The sequence below is a fragment of the Pristiophorus japonicus genome, chromosome 4, assembly GCF_044704955.1.
Source record: "Pristiophorus japonicus isolate sPriJap1 chromosome 4, sPriJap1.hap1, whole genome shotgun sequence".
Classification (NCBI taxonomy): Eukaryota; Metazoa; Chordata; class Chondrichthyes; family Pristiophoridae; genus Pristiophorus; species Pristiophorus japonicus.
The window spans coordinates 40,026,312-40,048,813 of NC_091980.1; the positions used below are offsets into that span (position 1 = coordinate 40,026,312).

Here is a 22,502-nt window from a genome sequence, read left to right on the forward strand (position 1 = left end):
ACATGAACCCACAACCTTCGGACACAGAGGCGAGAGTGCTATCTACTGAGCCACGGCTGACACTGTAGGGTTAGGAATATGACTGATATTAATGGGGCAATGATAGACAAAGGTGACCAAACCACCCCAGAATATTATGCTTGATATAATTGTGGCCTATCACTTGAGTGTCAAAGAAATATTCTACAGCGCTTTTCCTCTCGGGATTAAATAAATTGGATGGTCCATATTAGGGAAGGTTCATGGTTTGAGGTTATTCCATTTCAAAATGTTTGTGTTTTTTAAAGATTGTACCTAAAATTCCATGGTCTGAGGCATGGAACGTTTTTATGTTGTTTAGCTGCTAAGACGGAGCTACGTTTAAAATGACCTCTCCTTTTAAAGCCATTACACAAGCACGCTCTGTGGAGAAGCGGTCAAAATCTCCAATTTTTGCAGATTGTCAGCTGCAGAGTCCCTGGCCCCTGCCTTTGGGGGAGGGCGAGTTTATCAGGGTCGGAGAAGTCAACACGAATTGACACTTTCAAAACATTATTGTACGATTGCACTGTTGAAGTGTGATGTCAGAAGTGTGACAGATTCAGGCGAACTACAAAGTGGGTACAATTCACCTTCGGCGGGGGGAGGGCCGGGGGTGTTAAACGGGAGGTGGAGGATCTGTCGCCCGTTATACACGCAGCCCGAAAGGAAAATGGGGAAGGGAGTATGGCGTGTGACCGAGCTGATTCTGCCCGTTTTGCTCCCCTGCTGAGTTGAAATCTAGCCCCGAAACCTCTCTATATAATAGATGTACAAATGAAGATAATGGGGGTGAAGTAGGTCTGTGTCAGCAGCGCAAAACGGGCTCATCGTGAATCGGCAACCCATTTTACACAATGGAAAAGAATACCTGTCACGGTGTAAAAGGGGGCTGCCAACTGGCCTCGAGCACATTTCGTGCTGCTAACGTGGACCAATTTCACCCCCAGACTTTTCTCTTTACAATTTACATTACGACAGAGAGAGCAGCTCGAGAGCTCTGAGGCACACAGTGGTAGGTGACTGCATCCTGCCTGCCAATTATCGTACTTGCTAAGTTTTCTGACCCCAGATGAACAATCAGAGGGAGGTGCTAAATTGAGGGCAGATACTTCACCACAGTCGAGGCAAGGACAATGAAAAGGGAGCCTCTGTGCCACTCACATGCCTGACCAGATGGTTATAGATTGGCCATGGCACAGACCCAGAAGCAGCTCTCTTGGCTGGGTGAAGTCTATGATTCAGACAGGCTTACAAAAATTACAAATCTATTTTAAATATTTAAGGTGGTGTAATGGTGGTCAGCACTGAACCAGTTTGCAATGGACAATATGACAGGTTACAAACCGAAAGTGTTTGTTACGTCTTTGTCAATTTTAGATGTTTCCCTTAATCTTGTCTGGCAGGAAGAATAATTTGAACTAATGAAGACGCAGATCCTTCATGTCAGCATGCGATAAACAGCCGCAGAATTGGGTTTGATGAAGGTCAGGCTGGAAGGCTGCAGGGCTGATGAACTGCGACTCACAAAAGCACTCTTCAGGTCCAATTAATTCAGCAAAAGTGTCATTCTTCACAGTCCAAAGGGTTTGCTATACACACTCGGAAACATCTCATGGCTGTGACAATTCTGTCTGCGTGTCAGAAACAGAGAGAGAGTGACTAGGAAAGTGTATGTGAGAGAGAGAGAGTGATTGTAAAGTGTGTGTGGGAGAGAGAGAGAGTGAACGGGAAAGTGTGTGTGAGAGACAGAGAGAGTGAAGTGTAAAGTGCATGTCAGAGAGATAGAGAGAGAGAGAGAGAAAGGCAAAATGTGTGAGAGAGAGAGAGAGAACAGTAAAGTGTGTATGAGACAGAGAGTGTGTGAACAGGAAAGTGTTTTTGAGAGAGAGTGAACGGGAAAGTGTGTGTTAGCGAAAGAGAGAGAGAGAGTGAATGGGAACGTGTGTATGAGAAAGAGAGAACGTTAATGGGAAAGAGTGTACGTGTGAGAGAGAGAGTGAACAGGAAAGTGTGTGAGAGAGAGAGAGAGAGGTAGAGAGAATGGGAAAGTGTATGTGTGAGAGAGAGAGAGAAGAGCAAAGTGTTTTTGAGAGCGAGAGAGTGAACAGGAAAATATGTGTCAAAGAGAGAGAGAGAGAGTGAACGGAAAAGTGTGTGAGAGAGAGAGAGTGAATGTGAAAGTATGTGTGAGAGACACAGAGAGTGAGTGAACAAGAAAGTGAATGAGAGAGAGCATGAACAGAAAAGTGTGTATTAGAGAGTGAGAGCGTGAATGGGAAACTGTGTATGTGAGAGAGAGAGTGAATGGGAAAGAGTTTTTGAGAGAGAGAGTGAATGGAAAAGTTTGTGCGAGAGAGAAAGAGAGAGAGAGAAAGAGAGGGAGAGTGAACGGGAAAGTGTGTGTGAGAGAGAGAGAGAGAGAACGGGAAAGTGTGTGAGAGAGAGAGTGAACAGGGAAGTGATTTTGAGAGAGTGTGAATGGGAAAGTGTGTGTGAGGGAGAGAAAGAGAGAGAACGGGAAAGCGTGTGTTAGAGAAAGAGAGAGAAAGATCGCGAAAGTGTGTGAGAGAAACTGAGAGCAAGAGTGAATGGGAAAGTTTGTGAAAGAGAGAGAGAGAGAGTGAACAGGAAAGTGTGAGAGAGAGAGAGTGAACGGAAAAGAGTGTGTGTGTGAAAGAGAGTGTGAACAGAAAAGTGTGTGTGAGAGAAAGAGAGAGCGCGAGATAGAGAGAGAAAGAGAGAGAGTGAGAACAGGTAAGTGTGTGTGAGAACAAAAGAGAGAACAGGAAAGTGTTTTTGAGAGAGAGTGAACAGGAAAGTGTGTGTGAGAAAGAGAGTTAATGGAAAAGAGTGTGTGTGTGAGAGAGAGAGGGAGAGGGATAGAGAGAGAGAGAATGGGAAAGTGTGTGTTAGAGAGAGAGAGTGAACGAGAAAGTGTGTGTGACAAAGAGAGAGTGAGAGTGAACGGGAAAGTATGTGTGAGAAAGAGAGAGAATGAATGGGGAAAAGTATGAGAGCCAGAGAAGTGAGAGTGAATGGGAAAGTTTGTGAAAGAGAGAGAGCGAGAGAGAGAGAGAGAGAGAGAGAGAGAGAGAGAGATTGAATGGGGAAGTGTGAGAGAGAGAGAATGAAAGGAAAAGAGTGTGTGTGTGAGAGAGAGAGTGAACGGGAAAGTGTGTTAGAGAATGGGAAAGTGTGAGAGAGAGAGAGAGGGAGAGAACGTGAAAGTTTGTGTGAGAAAGAGATAAAGTGAACAGGAAAGTGTGTGTGAGAGAGAGAGAGAGAGAGTACGAACGGGAAAGTGTTTTTGAGAGCGAGAGAGAGTGAATGGGAAAATTTGTGAAAGAGAGAGGGAGAGAGAGAGAGAGAGAATGAACAGGAAAGTATGTGTGAGAGAGAGAGAGAGGGAGAGAGAGAGCGAAAGAGAGAGAATGGGAAAGTGTGTGTTAGAGAGCGTGAGTGAGTGAACGGGAAAGTCTTCGTGAGAAAGAGAGTGAACAGGAAAATATGTGTGTGAGAGAGGGAGAGAGAGAGTGAACAGGAAAGAGTGTGAGAGAGAGATACAGAGAGAGAGAGTGAACGGAAAGTGTGTGAGAAAGACAGAGAGAGAGAGAGAGAGAGAGAGCGAGAATGGGGAAGTGTGTGGAAGAGAGACAGAGAATGAATGAACAGGAAAGTGTGTGTGAGAGAGAGCGAGAGAAAGGAAAGTGTGTGTGAGAGAGGGAGAGAGAGGGAAAGTGTGTGTGAGAGAGAGCGATAGAGAGAGGGAACGGGAAAGTGTGAGTGTGAGAGGGAGAGAGAGTGAATGGGAAAGTTTGTGTGAAAAAGAGAGAGAGTGAGCAAGAAAGTGTGTGTGTGTGAGAAAGTTTGTGTGAGAAAAAGAGAGAATGAATGGGAGAGTGTGTGTGAGAGAGCGAGAAAGAGAGAGCGAGAGAGAGATAGAGATTGAGAGAGAGAGAGAGCGAGTGAGAGAGGGAGACAGACAGAAAGAGTGAACGGGAAAGAGTGTATGTGAGAGAGAGAGAGTGAATGGGAAAGTTTGTGTAAGAGAGAGAAAGAGTGAGAGAGAGAGTGAATGAACGGGAAAGTGTGTGTGTGAGAGAGAGAGAGAGAGAGAAAGAGAGAGTGAACGGGAAAGTGTGCGTGAGTGAGAGAGTGAACGGGAAAGTGTGTGAGAGAGAGCGCGATAGCGAGAGGGAACGGGACAGTATGTGTGAGAGAGAAAGAGAGAGAGTGAACGGGAAACAGTGTATGTTAAAGAGAGAGAGAGTGAACAGGAAAGTGATTTTGAGAGAGAGAGTGAACGGGAGAGTGTGCGTGTGAGAGAGAGAGAGAGTACATGGGAAAGTGTGTGAGAGAGAGCGTGATAGAGAGAGGGAACAGGAAAGTATGTGTGAGAGAGAAAGAGAGAGCGTGAACGGAAAACTGTGTGTTAAAGAGAGAGAGAGTGAACAGGAAAGTGATTTTGAGAGAGAGAGAGTGAATGGGAAAGTGTGTGTGAGAGAGAGCTAGAGTGAACATAAGTGTGTGTGTGAGAGAGAGAGAGTAAACGGGAAAGTGTTTGTGAGAGACAGAGAGTGTGAATGGGAAAGTGTGTGTGAGAGACAGAGAGAAAGAAAGAGTGAACAGGAAAGTGTATGTATGTGAGAGAGAGAGTGAATGGGAACGTGTGTGTGAGAGAAAGAGAGAGAAAGAGAGAACGGGAAAGTGTGTGAGAGAGAGTGAAGAGGAAATTGTTTTTGAGAAAGAGGGGGAATGAATGGGAAAGTGTGTTACAGAGAGAGTGAATGGAAAGTGTTTTTGAGAGAGAGGGAGTGAACAGGAAAGTGTGTGTCAGAGCGAGAGAGAGGGAGAGTGAACGGGAAAGTGTGTGTGAGAGTGAGATAGAGAGATTGAACAGGAAGGTATGTGAGAGAGAGAGAGAGTGAACGGGAAAGTATTTGTGAGAGACAGAGAGAGTGAATGGGAACGTGTGTGTGAGAGAGAGAGAGAAAGAGTGAACAGGAAAGTGTATGTGTGAGAGAGAGAAAGTGAACGTGAAAGTGTGTGTCAGAGAGAGAGAGAGAGAGAGAGCATGAATGGAAAAGTGTGCATGAGAAAGAGATAGAGTGAATGGGAAAGTATGTGTGAGAAAGAGTGAAGAGGAAATTGTTTTTGAGAGAGAGTGAAGAGGAAATTGTTTTTGAGAGAGAGAGTGAGAAATGAACATAGAAAACATAGAAAATAGGTGCAGGAGCAGGCCATTCGGCCATTCGGCCCTTCGAGCCTGCACCACCATTCAACATTGTTGTGTTCCTAACACAGATGAGGCTGCACACAGGGAGGTTAAAGTAACAGTGACCTCGGTCTTTATTAAGACACTCCAGAGTGAGGGATGCTGCGATCCCTTGGGACTTCAGGGGATGCACTCCCTGGTGGCGGAACATGGGAGTGCATGCTTTACAGATACACAACATCACTCCCCCCTGCCAAAGTCAAAGTGAAAACAAGTTATAAGGTGAGGCGGTTGGGAGCCTTTCTTTCCCTGGTGAACCGCCACGGTACAAATGTCTGTTCTGGTGTGTTGTTGGCCCTGCGGGGCTGCTGGGTGAGCCTGGCCTTGCTGGGCTGTTGGGCGTGATGGGTTCGATTTCCTGGTCCGGCCTGGTGTCGTTGATCCTTTGGGTGTGTGTTGTGGGCTCAAAAAAAGTGGTGTCTGCTGTGGGTTGTTCAGGGCAGTCTGTGAACCGCAGCCTCGTTAGATCCAGGTGCTTTCTAAAAATTTGTCCCCTTGTCTAGTTTGACTACAAACACCCTACTCCCTTCTTTAGCTATCACCATGCCCGCGATCCACTTGGGACCATGTCCATAGTTTAGCACATATTCAGGGTCATTCAGATCAATTTCCCGTGACACAGTGGCGCGACCATCGTTTACATTTTGTTGCTGCCGCCTTCTCTCTACCTGATCATGCAGGTTGGGGTGAACCAGCGAGAGTCTGGTTTTAAGTGTCCTTTTCATGAGAAGCTCAGCCGGGGGCACCCCTGTGAGCGAGTGGGGTCTCGTGCGGTAGCTGAGCAGTACTCAGGACAGGCAGGTTTGGAGTGAGCCTTCTGTGACTCGTTTAAGGCTCTGTTTGATGGTTTGTACTGCCCGCTCTTCCTGCCCATTGGAGGCTGGTTTAAACGGGGCCGAGGTGACATGTTTGATCCCATTGCGGGTCATGACTTCTTTAAATTTGGCACTGGTGAAACATGGCCCGTTGTCACTGACCAGTATGTCAGGCAGGCCGTGGGTGGCAAATATGGCTCTCTGGCTTTCAATGGTGGTGGTGGCGGTGCTTCCTGACATTATTTCACATTCAATCCATTTAGAAAAAGCATCCACCACCACCAGGAACATTTTACCGAGAAATGGGCCCGCATAGCCGACATGGATCCTCGACCATGATCTGGAGGGCCAGGACCACAAACTTAGTGGTGCCTCTCTGAGCGCGTTGCTCAACTGAGCACATACGCTGCATTGCCGTACATAGGACTCGAAGTCAGAGTCGATACCGGGCCACAACACGTGGGATCTGGCTATCGTTTTCATCATTACTATATCCGGGTGTGTGCTGTGGCGATCCGAGATGAACGTCTCCCTGCCCTTTTTGGGTAGCACTACGCGGTTACCCCACAACAGGCTGTCTGCCTGAATGAACAGCTCGTCCTTTCACCGCTGGAACAGCTTGATTAGCTCTTGCATTTCAACGGGGATGCTGGCCCAGCTCCCAAGCAGTACACAGCTTTTTACTAGGGACAGCAGAGGATCTTGGCTGGTCCAAGTCCTAATCTGGCGAGCCGTGACAGGTGGTTTATCATTTTCAAACGCTTCCATGACCATCAACAAGTCTGCGGGCTGCGCCAACATCAACAAATTTGCAGACTGCGCCATTTCCACCCCCGTGGTGGGCAATGGTAGCCGACTGAGAGCATCCGCACAGTTCTCGGTGCCTGGCCTGTGGCGGATGGTATAGTTACACGTTGATTGCGCGAGTGTCCACCTTTGTAAGTGGGCTGAGGCATTAGTATTTATCCCCTTGTTTTCAGCGAACAGGGATATGAGGGGCTTGTGATGGGTTTCCAGCTCAAATTTGAGGCCACACAAATACTGATGCATTTTCTTTACCCCGAACACACACGCTAATGCCTCTTTGTCAATCATACTGTAGGCCCTCTTGGCCTTAGACAAGCTCCTGGAAGAAGCGACAGGTTGCAACTTCCCCGCAACGTTAGCTTGTTGTAATACACACCCGACTCCGTACGACGACGCATCACATGCTAGCACGAGTCTTTTATAGGGGTTATACAATACAAGCAGCTGGTTGGAGCATAAAATGTTTCTGGCTTTCTCAAAAGCAATTACTTGTTTTTTTCCCCATACCCAGATCTCACCTTTACGCAATAACACATGTAGGGGCTCTAAGAGGGTGCTTAACCCCGGTAGGAAGTTACCAAAATAGTTGAGGAGTCCCAGGAATGACCGCAGCTTCATGACATTCTGTGGCCTGGGCGCGGTCCTGATAGCCTCTGTCTTGGCGTCTGTGGGCCGAATGCCGTCTGCCGCAATCTTTCTCCCCAAAAACTCTGTTTCCATGAAGACGCATTTCGACCTCTTCAGCCGCAGCCCTACGTGATCCAGTTGCTGGAGGACCTCCTCCAGGTTTTGTAGATGCTGGACGGTGTCCCGATCCATAACCAATATGTCGTCCTGAAAAACCACCGTGCGTGGTACCGACTTGAGTAGGCTCTCCATGTTTCTCTGCATGGAAGATCGCTGCAGCCCACCGAATTCCAAACGGGCATCTGTTGTAGATGAACAGTCCCTTGTGCATGTTGATGCAGGTGAGGCCCTTCGAAGACTCCTCCAGCTCCTGCGTCATGTAGGCCGAAGTCAGGTCGAGCTTGGTGAACGTTTTGCCTCCTGCCAGCATCACAAATAGGTCGTCTGCCTTAGGTAGCGGGTATTGGTCCTGTAGCGAGAAATGATCAATAGTTACTTTATAATCGCCGCAAATCCTGACCGTGCCATCACTTTTGAGCACTGGAACAATCGGGCTGGCCCACTCGCTGAATTCAATTGGGGCGCTGATGCCCTCGCTTTGCAGCCTGTTCAGCTCGATTTCCACTCTCTCCCTCATCATGTGAGGTACCGCTCGCGCCTTGTGGTGAATGGGTCGTGCCTCTGGGACCAAGTGGATACGCACCTATGCCCTGGAAAAGTTTCCAATGCCTGGCTCAAAAAGGGAAGGAAATTTGTTAAGAACCTGGGTACATGAGGCCTCATCGACATGTGATAGTGCTCGGACGTCATCCCAGTTCCAACGGATTTTGCCCAGCCAGCTCCTTCCAAGCAGTGTGGGGCCATCGCCCGGGACAATCCAGAGTGGCAGTTCATGCACCGTGCCCTCGTAGGTGACCTTGACGATGGCGTAGTGATAAGCTCTTTGGTGTACGTTCTCAGTTTCATGTGGATGGGGCTCAGGGCTGGTCTGAGTGCCTTGTTGCACCACAGTCTCTCAAACATCTTTATACTCATGATGGATTGGCTAGTGCCAGTGTCCAGTTCCATGGCTACGGGTAAGCCAATCAATTTTACGTTTAGCGTTATAGGTGGACATTTCATCGAAAATGTGTGCACCCCGTGCACTTCAGCATCTGCCTCCTCTCTCTGAGACTCGAAGTTGCTTTGGTCCACCATGGACCGATCTTCCTCTACCACGTGGTGGTTAGCAGGTTTTGCAGAGCTTGCAGCTCATCTGCAAGCTCATTGGCGGTGCCCCATTGTCCCACAGCTCTTGCAAACATACCCTTTGAAGTGGCATGAATAGGCTGAATGGAAGCTTCCACAATGCCAACAAGGTGTGAATTGCCTTGCGTTCATCCTTTGTTACGGACTCTGAGTCATCTGGGTCACCTGTCTGCTGGCAGTTGCAGACTCATGGTTTCTGCCCTGTACATTTCTGCTCACAAACACAGTTCCAGTTAATTTATGAACATTGCTAGCATTTGTGTGCTGAGAGATTTGTTGGTGTTATCACTGGTGGACATAAACGCCTGTGCTATCGCAATGGCCTTGCTGAGAGTCGGTGTCTCTACAGTCAAAAGTTTTCATAGGATGGTCTTGTGGCCAATGCCCAGTACAAAAAAGTCTCTGAGCATTTGCTCCAGGTAGCCATCAAACTCACATTGTCCTGCAAGTCGCCTTAGCTCGGCAAGGGAGCTCGCCACTTCCTGACCTTCAGATCACTGGTACGTATCTAACCGATACCTCACCATCAGCACGCTCTCCCTCAGGTTAAGATGCTCCCAAACCAGTGTACACAGCTCCTCAAACTTATCTGTGGGTTTCGCCGGAGCCAGAAGATTCTTCATGAGGCTGTAGGTCGGTGCCCCGCAGACCGTGAGGAGGACCGCTCTCCTTTTTGCAGCGCTTCCTTCTCCGTCTAGCACGTTGGCTACAAAGTACTGGTCTAACCGTTCGATATAGGCTTCCCAGTCCTCACCCTCTGAGAACTTCTCCAGGATGCCCACAGTTTGTTGCATCTTTGCGTTGGATTCCGTATACTCGTTGCCAGTTGTTGTGTTCCTAACACAGATGAGACTGCATACAGGGATATTAACGTAACAGTGACCTCAGTCTTTATTAAGACACTCCAGAGTGAGTAACAGGCCTTAGGGGTGGCTTATACACAGTGCTCCCAAGCGATGCTGGGATCCCTTGGGACTTCAGGGGATGCACTCCCTGGTGGCGGAACATGGGAGGGCATGCTTTACAGATACACAACAAATATGATCATGGCTGATCATGCAACTTCAGTACCCCACTACTGCCTTCTCTCCATACCCCCTGATCCCTTTAGCTGTAAGGGGCACGTCTAATTCCCTTTTGAATATATCCAACAAACTGGACTCAACAACTTTCTGTGGTAGAGAATTCTAAAGGTTCACAATTCCCTGGGTGAAAAGGTTTCTCCTCATCTCGGTCTTATATGCCTTAACCCTTATCCTTAGCATGTGACCCCTGGTTCTGGACTTCCTCAACATCGGGAACATTTTTCCTACATCTCACCTGTCCAATCCCATCAGAATTTTATATGCTTCGATGAGATCCCCTCTCATTCTTCTAAATTCCAGTGAATACAGGCCCAGTTGATCCAGTATTTCTTCATATGTCAGTCCTGCCATCCCGGGAATCAGTCTGGTGAACTTTCGCTGCACTTTCTCAATAGCAAAAATGTCATTCCTCAGATTAGCAGACCAAAACTGCACACAATACTCAAGGTGTGGTCTCACCAAGGCCCTGTACAACTGCAGCAAGACCTTCCTGCTTCTATACTCAAATCCTCTCGCTATGAAGGCCAACATGCCATTTGCTTTCTTAACTGCCTGCTGTACCTACATTCCTACTTTCAATGACTGATGTTCCATGACACCCAGGTCTCATTGCACCTCCCCTTTTACTAATCTGTCACCATTCAGATAATAATCTGCCTTCCTGTTTTTGCCACCAAAGTGGATAACCTCACACTTATCAATATCATACTGCATCTGCCCACTCACCTCACCTGTCCAAGTCACCCTGCAGCCTCTTAGCATCCTCCTGACAGCTCCACTGCCACCCAGCTTAGTGTCATCTGCAAACTTGGAGATATTACATTCAATTCCTTCGTCTAAATCATTAATATATATTGTAAATAGCTGGGGTCCCAGCACTGAACCTTGCGTACCCCACTAGTCACTGCCCGCCATTTTGAAATGGACCAGTTATTCCTACTCTTTGCTTCCTGTCTGCCAACCAATTCTCTATCCACATCAATACATTACCCCCAATCCATTGTGCCTTAATTTTGCACACTAATCTCTTGTGTGGGACCTTGTCAAAAGCCTTTTGAAAGTCCAAATACACCACATCCACTGGTTCTCCCTCAAAATATTCTAGAAGATTTGTCAAGCATGATTTTCTTTCATACATCCATGCTGACTTGGACCGATCCTGTCACTGCTTTCCAAAGGCGCTGCTATTACATCTTTAATAATTGATTCCAGCATTTTCCCCACTGCCGATGTCAGGCTAACCGGTCTATAATTCCCTGTTTTCTCTCTCCCTCTTTTTTTAAAGTGGGGTTACATTAGCTAACCTCCAATCCATAGGAACTGATCCAGAGTCCATCAAATGTTGGAAAATGACCACCAATGCATCCACTATTTCTAGGGCCACTTCCTTAAGTACTTTGGGATGCAGACCATCAGGTCCTGGGGATTTATCGGCCTTCAATCCCATCAATTTCCCCAACACCATTTCCTGACTAATAAGGATTTCCCTCAGTTCCTCCTTCTCGCTAGACCCTCGGTCCGCTAGTATCGAAGTTACCTTTCTTTAAGCTCAGGACCCTAGTCTCTGAATTAACTGTGTCACTCTCCATATTAATGAAGAATTCTACCATATTATGATCACTCTTCCCCAAGGGGCCTCGCACGACAAGATTGCTAATTAATCCGCTCTCATTACACAAGACCCAGTCTAGGATGGCCAGCTCTCTAGTTGGTTCCTTGACATATTGGTCTAGAAAACCATCCTTTATACACTCTAGGAAATCCTTCTCCTCAGTATTGCTACCTGTTTGGTTAGCCCAATCTATATGTAGATTAAAGTCACCCATGATAACTGTTGTACCTTTTTTGCACACATCACTAATTTCCTGTTTGATGCCATCCCCAACCCCACTACTACTATTTGTAGTAAATGAGAGAGAGTGAACAGGACAGTGTGTGTGTGAGAGAGAAAGAGAGAGAGCAAGAGAGAGAATGGGAAAATATGTGTGAGAGACAGAGAGAGAGAACGGGAAAGTTTGTGTGTGAGAGAGAGAGTGAGAGAACGGGAAAGTGTGTGTGTGTGAGAGAGAGAGAGAATGGGAAAGCGTTTGACAGAGAGAGAGAGAGAGTGAACGGGAAAAAGTGTGTGTGAAAGAGAGTGAATGGGAAAGTGCGTGTGAGAGAAAGAGCGAGAAGAGGAAAGTGTTTTTGAGAGAGAGTGTGAACGGGAAAGTGTTTGTCAGAGAGAGAGAGAGAATGAACGGGAAAAAGTGTGTGTGAGAGAGAAAGTGAATGGGAAAGTGTGTGTGAGAGAGAGGCAGAGAGAGTGAGGGAACGAGAAAATGTGTGAGGGAAAGAGAGTGAACAGAAAAGTGTATGTGTGGGAGAGAATGAATGGGAAAGTGTGTGAGAGAGACATACAGAACGGAAAAGTGTGGGTGAGAGTGAGAGAGAGAGAGTGAATGGGAAAGTGTGAGTGTGTGAGAGTGAGAGAGTGAGATAGAGAGAGAGTGAGAACGGGAAAGTGTGTGTGTGAGAGAGTGAACGGGAAAGTGTGTGTGTGAGAGAAAGAGAGAGACTGAATGGGAAACTGTGTGCAAGAGAGAGAGAGAGAAAATGGGAAATTGTGTTTGAGAGACAGAGCGAGAAATTGAATGGGAAAGTGTGTGTGGGAGAGAAAGAGTGAACGGGAAAGAGTGTGTATGAGAGAGTGAATGAACGGGGCAGTGTGTGAGAGAGAGAGCGATAGAGAGAGGGAACGGGAAAGTGTGTGTGAAAGAGAGAGAGAGAGAGAGAGAATGGGAAAACTGTGTGTGAGAGTGAGATAGAGAGAGAATGGCAAAGTGTGTGTGTGAGCGAAAGAATGAGTGAATGGGAAAGCGTGTGTGTGAGAGAAAGAGAGAGAGAGAGAGAGAGAGAGAACGGGAAATTGTGTGTGAGAGAGAAAAAGCGAGAGAGTGAACGGGAAAGTGTGTGTGAGAGTTTCAGAGTGAGTGAGTGAACTAGAAAGTGTGTGAGTGAGAGTGAATGGAAAAGTGTGTGTGTGAGAGAGAGAGCGGGAGAGAGAGAGAGAGGGAGAATGGGAAAGTGTGTGTGAGAGTGGGAGAGAAAGAGCATGAATGGGAACGAGTGTGTGAGACAGAGAGAGAGTGAATGGGAAATTGTGTGAGAGAGAGAGTGTGAATGGGAAAGATTGTGTGAGAGGGAGAGAGAGAATGAATGGGAAAGTGTGCATGAGAGAGAGAGAGAGAGAGAGAGAGAGAGAGAGAGAGAGAATGGGAAAGTTTGTGTGAGGGAGAGAAAGTTAAAAAGTGAATGGAAAAGTGTGTGTGTGAGAGAGAGAGTGAATGGGAAATTATGTGTGAGAGAAAGAGAGTGTGAATGGAAAAGTGTGAGTGTGTGTGTGTGAGAGAGAGAGAGAGAGAGAGAGAGATAGAGAGAGAGTGAGAATAGGAAAGTGTGTGTAAGAGAGAGAGAGTGAATGGGAAATTGTGTGTAAGAGAGAGAGAGAGAGACAACAGGAAATTGTGTTTGAGAGACAGAGCGAGATAATGAATGGGAAAGTGTGTGAGAGAGAGAGAGTGAATGGGAAAGTGTTAATGCGAGAGAGAGAGAGAGAAAGAGAGAGAGTAAACGGGAAAGTCTGTGTGAGAGAGAGAGAGTGAACGGGAAAGTGTTTGTGCAAGAGAGAGAGAGAGTGAATGGGAGAGTGTATGTAAGAGAGAGAAAAAGAGAATGAGAGAAAGTGAACAGGAAAGTGTGTGAGACAAAGACAGAGAGTGAACAGGAAAGTGTGTGAGAGAGAGAGAGTGAAAGAGTGAATGGGAAAATGTGTGTGAGAGAGAGAGGGAACGGGAAAGTGTGTGAGAGAAAGAGAGTGAAAGAGTGAATGGGAAAGTGTGTGTGAGAGAGAGAGTGAACGGGAAAGTGTGTGAGAGAAAGAGAGTGAACGGGAAAGTGTGCCCCCAAAAGTACATCACCCTCCTCCACCTACTTCACGACAACATGCAGGCCATGACCCTTACTAACGGATCCATCACAGACCCAGTCCATGTCCGGACCAGGGTCAAGCACGACTGCATCATCGCCCCAACCCTCTTCTCAATCTTCCTCGCTGCCTTCCTCCACCTCATTGTTGACAAGCTCCCCGCTGGAGTGGAACTAAACTACAGAACCAGTGGGAAGCTGTGAAACCTTCGCCGTCTCCAGGACAGGTCCAAAACCACCCCAACCTCTGTCGTCGAACTACAGTACGTGGACGACGCCTGCGTCTGTGCACACAGAGGCTGAACTCCAGGACATAGTCGACGTATTTACCGAGGTGTACGAAAGCATGGGCCTAAAGCTAAACATCAGTAAGGTAAAGGTCCTCCACCAGCCTGTCCTTGCCGCAAAGCACTGCCCCCCAGACATCAAGATCCAGGGCGCGGCCCTGGACAACGTGGACCACTTCCCTTATCTCGGGAGCCTTCAATCAACAAGAGCAGGCATTGACGCCGAGATCCAACACCGCCTCCAGTGCACCAGTGCAGTCTTCGGCTGCCTGAGGAAAAGAGTGTTTGAAGACCAGGCCCTCAAAATTGTCACCAAGCTCATGGTCTACAGGGCCATAGTAGTACTGCCCTCCTGTATGGCTCAGAGACATGGACCATGTACAGTAGACACCTCAAGGCGCTGGAGAAATACCACCAACGATGTCTCTGCAAGATCCTACAAATCCCCTGGGAGGACAGATGCACCAACATCAGCGTCCTCGTCCAGGTCAACATTCCCAGCATTGAAGCACTGACCACACTTGATCAGCTCTGCTGGGCAGGCCACATCGTTCGCATGCCAGACACGAGACTCCCAAAGCAAGTGCTCTACTCGGAACTCGTCCACTGCAAACGAGCCCAAAGGTGGGCAGTGGAAACGTTACAAGGACACCCTCAAAGCTTCCCTGATAAAGTGCAACATCCTCACTGACACCTGGGAGTCCTTGGCCAAAAACCGCCCTAAGTGGAGGAAGTGCATCCAGGAGGGCGCTGAGCTCGTTGAGTCTCGTCGCCGAGAGCATGCAGAGATCAAGCGCAGACAGCGGAAGGGGCATGCAGCAAACCAGACTCCCCGCCCACCCTTTCCTTTAACCACTGTCTGTCCCACCTGTGACAGAGACTGTGGCTCTCGTATTGGACTGTACAGTCACCTAAGAACTCATGCTAAGAGTAGAAGCAAGTCCTCATCGAGGGACTGCCTATGATGATGATGATGAACGGGAAAGAGTGAGTGTGAGAGAGAGAGAGTGAATGTGGAAGTGTGTGTGAGAGAGAGAGAGAGAGAGAGAGAACGGGAAAGTGTGTGTGTGAGGGAGAGAGTGAATGGGAAAGTGTGTGTTGGACAGAAAGAGAGAGAAAGGAAAAGTTTGTGTGAGAGAGAGAGTGTGTGAATGGGAAAGTGTGAGTGTGAGAGAGCGAGAGAGAGGGAGAGTGAATGGGAAAATGTGAGTGTGAGAGAGTGAGAGAGAGAGAGAGTGAATGGAAAAGTATGTGCGAGAGAGAAATGGAGAGAGTGAATGGGAAAGTATGTGTGAGAGAGAAAGAGAGTGAGTGAACGGGAAAGCATGTGTGAGAGAAAGAGAGAGAGAGAGAGTGAATGGGAAAGTATGTGTGAGAGAGAGAGAGAGAAAAAGAGTGAATGGGAAATTGTGTGTGGGAGAGAGAAAGCAGGAAAGTGTGTGAGAGAGAGAAAGAGGGGGAGAGAGAGAGAGAGTGAGAACGGGAAAGTGTGAGAGAGCGAGAGTGTATGCCAGGTCAAAGATCACCCCAACGTCTGTTGTCGAGCTACAGTACACGGACGACGCCTGCGTCTGCGCACATTTAGAGGCTGAACTCCAGGACCAAGTCGATGTTGTGTCTGTAGCACACAAATCACTGTTGTTCTAACTGCTGTGACCTTAGTCCTTTATTGAACAGCTCCAGAGTGCTCCACAGGTATGATGGGCAGCCTTTTATACTGCCTCGTGCAGATACTTTCAGGTCTCCCACCATAGCGTCCTCTGTGGTGCACCATTGCAATCATACATTTAACGTACCAGAGCAATACACAACATCACTGCAACCCCCCAGTTCAAAAAGCCGTTGCTTGAATCCTCTAAATCGAAAAACGCATTAGCCCATTGGTAATGTTGGTCACGGATCCAAGTCCCTGAATTTAAATACAGTGACCATTCAGCGTTGAAATATTAACTCTTGTCGTAATTCGCAATTCATGTCCATTATTTTAAACACAGTGACCACCCAACATTAAAATATTATTTCTTGTCATAAAACCATCATCCTATATTCACATAGCACACTTAGACTCGCTGTAGCCTCACAAAAGTCCAAAAGTCTTTATGTGGGGACCGCAGTGGTGTAAGGCCCTTTTAAACTCCTGGGAGCATTTCCCTTTTAAGATGCCATCTTGTAGCTCCCATGAGGCTTCTGTTGGGCGCCGCCATCTTAGGTGTTCTGCTGGCCGAGAAAGAAGAAGAAACAAGGAAGGAGGGAAAAGGAATTTTGCAGTGTTTTTAGGAAAGGTGCGGTATTTCCAGCGGAGGTGTGCGAGTTGTGGAGAAAGCACAGTGTGCAGCAGAGGTGTACGTCGAGAGGATGCTGGCCCTGATCAAACCCGACGCCATCGACAACGCGGAGGAAATCGAAGAGATCGTTCTCCGATCCGGGTTCACCATTCTTCAGTTTGCTTGCTGCCGCATCTGCCGCGGCCTCTGCTCCCGCCGCCGCCGCAGCCTCCGCTCCCGCCGTGGCCGCCCCTCCTGCGGCCTCCGTGGCTGCCACCATCGCGCCCGCTGCCGCCGCCCGACTGTTCCGCTGCGTGGGCCCCCCGGATCCGCCGGCCATCGATAGGCCTCCCGCTTCTCGCCCGCAGCGCCCCGCCGGCCCGCACCCCAGCAATAGGCCCGCACCTACAACTTTGTTCTTCCAGGGTCTGCTCGTCTGTGGAGGCCGAGGCTGCAGGATTGCTTGGGGTCAGGAGTTCTGGGCTGCTGCCGCCTGTGTGTGGATTTGAGCTGCAGCTCCAGCTCGGTCGGCACTGCTCTTTGGGAACCTGGGGGACAGTGGTCTGTGAAGGAGTGAAGTCTTCCCGGCTCCCACGGACCTTTCCCATCCATCTTCTGCCGAGGAGCGTCGGCCCATCGCCTGCAATGACCCACAAGGTTAAACCGTGCGTCTCGCCCCCGTGAGATACCTGCACATCCGCTCTGCCGAGAACAGGTATCAGTTCCTTGGTGTCGGTACGCAGCTTTGCCGTGACCGGGACCAGCTTGGGTCGTGCAGCCGGGTTGTCCCTCAGTTTCTCAAAAGTTCTCTGACTCTTCAACGACGGACCCGATCCCGTATCCACTGCCATCCTCACTGGGACTCCGTCAATTTTTACTTCCATTGTCACTGGGGGCGCATTGTCGGTACATGTGTACAGTCCCAACCCCTCATCTTCTTCTGCCTGCTCCTCGCTGAACAGTGGATCATCCACCATCTCCTCAGCCACATGGTGAGTCCGATTTCTTTTACACATACGCTGAAGGTGGCCTTTAACGTGGCAGGTATTACACATGTACTCCGCAAACCTGCACCGGTGAGCCCCATGGCTTCCTCCGCAGCGCCAGCATGGTGCTACTCGATTAGCCCCCCTCAGCGGACTCTGAGCTCCAGGATCCCGAGGTCCATGCTCTCTACCCCGGGCAGAGCCATGTTCTTCAGCTTTGTCCATGGTGGCCGCTATCCTGTGGACAGTGCCTGCCGTGTTCGAGATTGTGTGGATTATTTGCTTGGTGCTGCAAGTCGAGGTCATATATGCCCAGCTGATGGCGATGGCCTTTGTCAGAGTGACTGTGGGTTCCATGGCTAGCAGCTTGTGAAGGAAGCCCTCGTGGCCAATCCCCATGACGAAAACGTCCCGCAAAGCCTCGTCAAGGTGTGCGCCAAAATCACACGGCACCGCGAGTCTCCTGAGGTCCGCAGCATATTTGGTGATATCCTGGCCCTCAGGTCTGCAGTGATGGTAAAATTTGTATCTGGCCGTGAGGATGCTCTCTTTCGGTTTCAACTGGTCACTAATGAGTTCAGTCAGCTCCTCATATGACTTGTCTCTGGTGCTCGTGGGTGCCAGCAAATCCCTGACGAGACAGTAAACCTCATCAGCACAACTGGAAAGCAATATCGCCTTACGCTTCTCTCTCATTACGTCCATGCTCCCCGTCAGGTTGTTTGCTGTGAAGTAGTACTCGAGCCTTTCCGTAAAGGCCTCCCAATCATTGCCCACGGTAAAATCCTTTAGCGAGCCCAGAGTAGCCATGGTTGCGTGGAGTTCATCTGCTTCCTCATCACCAATGTCGTGTATGTAGCACACAAATCACTGACTCCACACGGTCTGGTGTTGATCTAACTGCTGTGACCTTAGTCCTTTATTGAACAGCTCCAGAGTGCTCCACAGTTGTGGTGGGCAGCATTTTATACTGCCTTGTGCAGGTACTTTCAGGTCTCCCACCACAGCGCCCTCTGTGGTACACCATTGTACTTATCATACATTTAATGTACCAGAGCAATACACAACAGTCAACGTATTTACTGAGGCGTACAAAAGCATGGGCCTTACGCCAACCATCCGTAAGACAAAGGTCCTCCACCAACCTGTCCTCGCCACACAGCACTGACCCCCCAGTCATCAAGATCCATGGCGCGGCCCAGGACAACGTGGATGATTTCCCATACCTCAAGTCCCTGGTTATGTCAGATAACGGGAGAAAAAAGCTAGGCCCAGAATTCTGTGATAATGGAGTGGATTTAATAGTACAAATGCCAGGAGTTGTCTCGCGAATTCCAGTGTTCTAGAATGTAACCTAAGTAATTGCCAGGATAAAAACATCTGCTAAGACAGCTATAGAGAAAAATAGATGATAATACCCATCCTCAAAAAATCTACCTTTGACCTTTCTGTCATCACTAGCTCCACTCAATCGCCAATCTCCCTTTCACCTCCAAAGTTCTTGAACATGTTACGGCTCCCAGCTCTAATCCCATCTCTCCCACAACTCCCTGTTTGAATCCCTCTAATCTGGTTTCTGCTGCTCCTTCACCACGAAAACGGCCATAATCCAAATCATGCGCAGCATTCTCTGCAACTGTGAGGCACTTGTGACTCCTTGTCCTCTCAGCACCATTCACCTTCGACACCTCTCCTCTGTTCTGTACCCAGCTCTGTGGCACTGCCCTCGTTTGGTACCATTCTTATTTATCCGATTATAGCCAGAGCATCTCCAGTAATGGCTTCTCCCCATCCCAATACCGCCACCTCTGGAGTTTCTCTAGGATCTATCCTTAATCCTCTTCTCTTCCTCATCCATATTATCACATTTGATACTTATCACTAAGTCTCCTTAATCTTGCTTGATCCCCCAGAACCACTGTTCTGTCCTCACTCTTTGTCCGGCTCCTAATCTTGAATGAACCATAATTTCCTCCAAAGAATGGGAAACCTAAAGTCATCATCTTTGTCCTCCAGTCCCACAAACTTCATTCCCTGACCACCAAGTCCAACCCCGCCCTCCCTGCACCCCCGCCTCCTCTCCTTGGCCACCGTCTCACAATTGTTCACAACTTTGGCATCTTGTTTGTAATGACTCAAGAGTCTGGTTACTGTAAACTCCCTCAGGTGCAACCTGATCCATCTTTATTCCAGCTCAAGAGTGCCAGCTTGATAAAGACACACAGCTTATATACAGGTGACCAAGCACACATGCAACATGCGTACAGCCCGATGACCTCCGACCGCGGCGCCCTCTGGTCTCTGGTGACCGCCAAACATTAATACATAACATTGTTCAACCAAGCTTAGTTGTCTACTGGAGAAACCTTCTCCATCACAAAGACATTTACTTCACCTTGGGAACATCGCCCACCTCCATCCCTACCTCAGCCTATCTGCCGCTGAAATCCTCCTGCATGAATCTGTCACCTCCTCCCTTTATTACTATTACAATGTTCTCCTTAGTCTGCCTGTCATCCTTCACCGCTACACAATCAGAAAAAGTGCTTTAAAAATGAATTATTTTAAAATGATATTTTTGTACAGAGTCTGGACACTTAGGGCCCAAGTTTCGAGCCGCGCCTAGAACGGCGCAGTCCCGACCTGGACGCCCGTTTTTCGCGCCACAAAGTGCACCTAAAAAAAATCTCCGTATTCTCCACCTCCCTGCAGGTCCTCTGGCCCTCGGCGTAGCGCAGCAGGAGCTGTAGAGGGCGGAGCCAGGTCCCTGCGCTGAAAACAGTGCCGGGACCTCTGCACATGCGCGCTACAGTGGGCGCGCAAGTGCAGTAGCTCCAGGCGCCCAAAACTGTGTGGGAGGGGCCCGAAGCACGCAGCCCCTAGCCCTGGCTGAATGGCCTCACTGGGGCTGCGTGCATAAGGCTGCCTCCCACGGCCAGCTCCTGCTTCCTCGCCTCCGGACCGGACCCGACACCGACCTGACTCCCGCTCCCCCCCCCCCACCCCCGGACCCGACCCGACCCGACCCGACTCCCGCTCCGCCACCCCCCCCCCCCCCCGACTGGACCCGACCCGACTCCCGCTCCCCCCCGCCCCTGGACTGGATCCGACCTGACCTCCCTCTCCCTCCCTCCCTCTCCCCGACCCAAACCGAACCGACCTCCCTCCCACCACCCTCCCGACCCGACCCAACGCCACCTACCTGTAAATCTGGTGCTGGGGACGGGCCCTGCCCGAAGTCTCGGGCCCGGCCCGTTCAGCCTCCCTCCCCCTTCTCCTTCCCCCCCCCCCCAATGTCCTTCCCCCCCCCATCTCCTTCCCCCCCATCTCCTTCCCCCATCTCCTTCTCCCCCCCATCTCCTTTCCCCATATCTATTCCCCCCATCTCCTTTCTCCCCCTTCTCCCCTTTATCCCCTTCTCCCCCTTCCCCCTTTTCCCACTCCCCTTCTCTCCCATCCCTCCCCCTGCTCCCCACCTCTCTCCCTCTACCCCCCTCCTCCCCCTCCCCTCGCTGTCAGAAACACAGACACTGACAGACAGAGAATGAGAGACACACACAGACAGACAGACAGAGAGATAGAGACACTGACAGAGACACACTAGGGGGGGGGGGGCATCCCAGCATGCTGTTGGAGGGCTCCCGGTGCTGCAGTCGGTAAGTAGAAAATGTTTTATTTATTGATTTAAAAAAACAAATTATTTCTTATTAATTTTTTTTTGATTGATTTATTGGTTGATTTATTGATGTATTTATCATTTATTATTGATGATGGCTCTTTATTTGTAAAACTGAAGTGTTTAATGTTTGTAAACTTCCCTTTAAACCCCCCCCCCCCCCTGACCATTCCCTACGCCTGATTTGTAACCTACACCTGATTTTCTAAAGTGTAGACAAGGTTTTTTTCGAGCGTACAAAAATCTTCACTTACTCCATTCTAAGTTAGTTTGGAGTAAGTTTTCACTGACGAAACTTTGAAAACAGGCGTAAGTGGCCGGACACGCCCCCTTTTGAAAAAAAAATTCTGTTCCAAAGTGAAACTGTTCTAACTGACCAGAACTGGAGCAAACTAAATGACGAGAATTCCGATTTCTAAGATACTCCGTTTTACACCAGTTGCTCCTAAAAATCAGGAGCAAATCATGTGGAAACTTGGGGCCTTAAGAACTACATTTTTCATAGTTGAATAACTTCAGTGGAAAAGGTGGTGTGAATGAAAAGGGATGTAAACAAAAGTAGAAAGTGATAATGCATCTTTCATTCCTTATTTAAAACTGCAGTGAGGATTGCTTCCCCACCAAGGTTAATATTTTGCAGCTGCACAGTCACACAGTCACATTAAGAAGTGAGTACGTTGTGTAGTTATTTTACAAAATCCCTCTCATTCTGCTTTTCTCTGTGTGCTCCTCTCACTGCTCGTCAGTATCAGAGTCAAAAGGTACCTCTGAGTGGGGTTGGTTAACATTTGCCAATCAAGTGAAACTATTTGAAACAGATCTACAAAACGTACTTATGGAAGGAGACTTTTGCTGTCAAGAGAAAGAGAGAAAATGGTAAAAATGTAATGAACTGGTATCGATCTGTACTCATAAAAGCATCTTGCATGACAATTTCTGTCTTCAAATCTGAATAAATGAAAAGTGGGGACAGCACAATGACAACTGTGTAGTAACAAAATGAATGTTATCACGTAAAGGACTCTGCTACTACATGGGTTTTTTTCAGCGCAAAGCTCTTCTCCCTCCTTTCTAACGCAGCCTCATGCAGGTTTTTAAGAAGGGTCCTTAAACCTACTCTCTAGACTTATGCCTCTCAGCCTAACAATTCCATGTTGGCACATCTTCACTTTCTATCTGGATGCAGATCAGACATTTAGACTGGGGCCAGAACTTTACTGGTGTTGAGAATGGGATCGGAGATGGGTCAGCTGCAAAATTTGAAATGATTGACAGTTGGTCGGGACCCCGCCCTCAACCCGCCTCCACGCAAGTCTCCCAGGTGTCGGGTCTGTCAGCGCTGAACAAACCCGACACCAAGCGGCGGGGGAGGATATTTAGATTATTAACAGCTTATTAACAGGCGCTTAAAAACCACTTTAAGCTCGTCTTTACAGTATTAGAGT

General features: G+C 48.6%; 1 protein-coding gene across 2 annotated transcripts in view; it reads right to left on the minus strand.

The window, feature by feature from the left end:
• sgcd (sarcoglycan, delta (dystrophin-associated glycoprotein)) overlaps window positions 1–22,502 on the minus strand; it is a 275,576-nt gene that overhangs the window by 38,643 nt on the left and 214,431 nt on the right. The window lies entirely within an intron of this gene.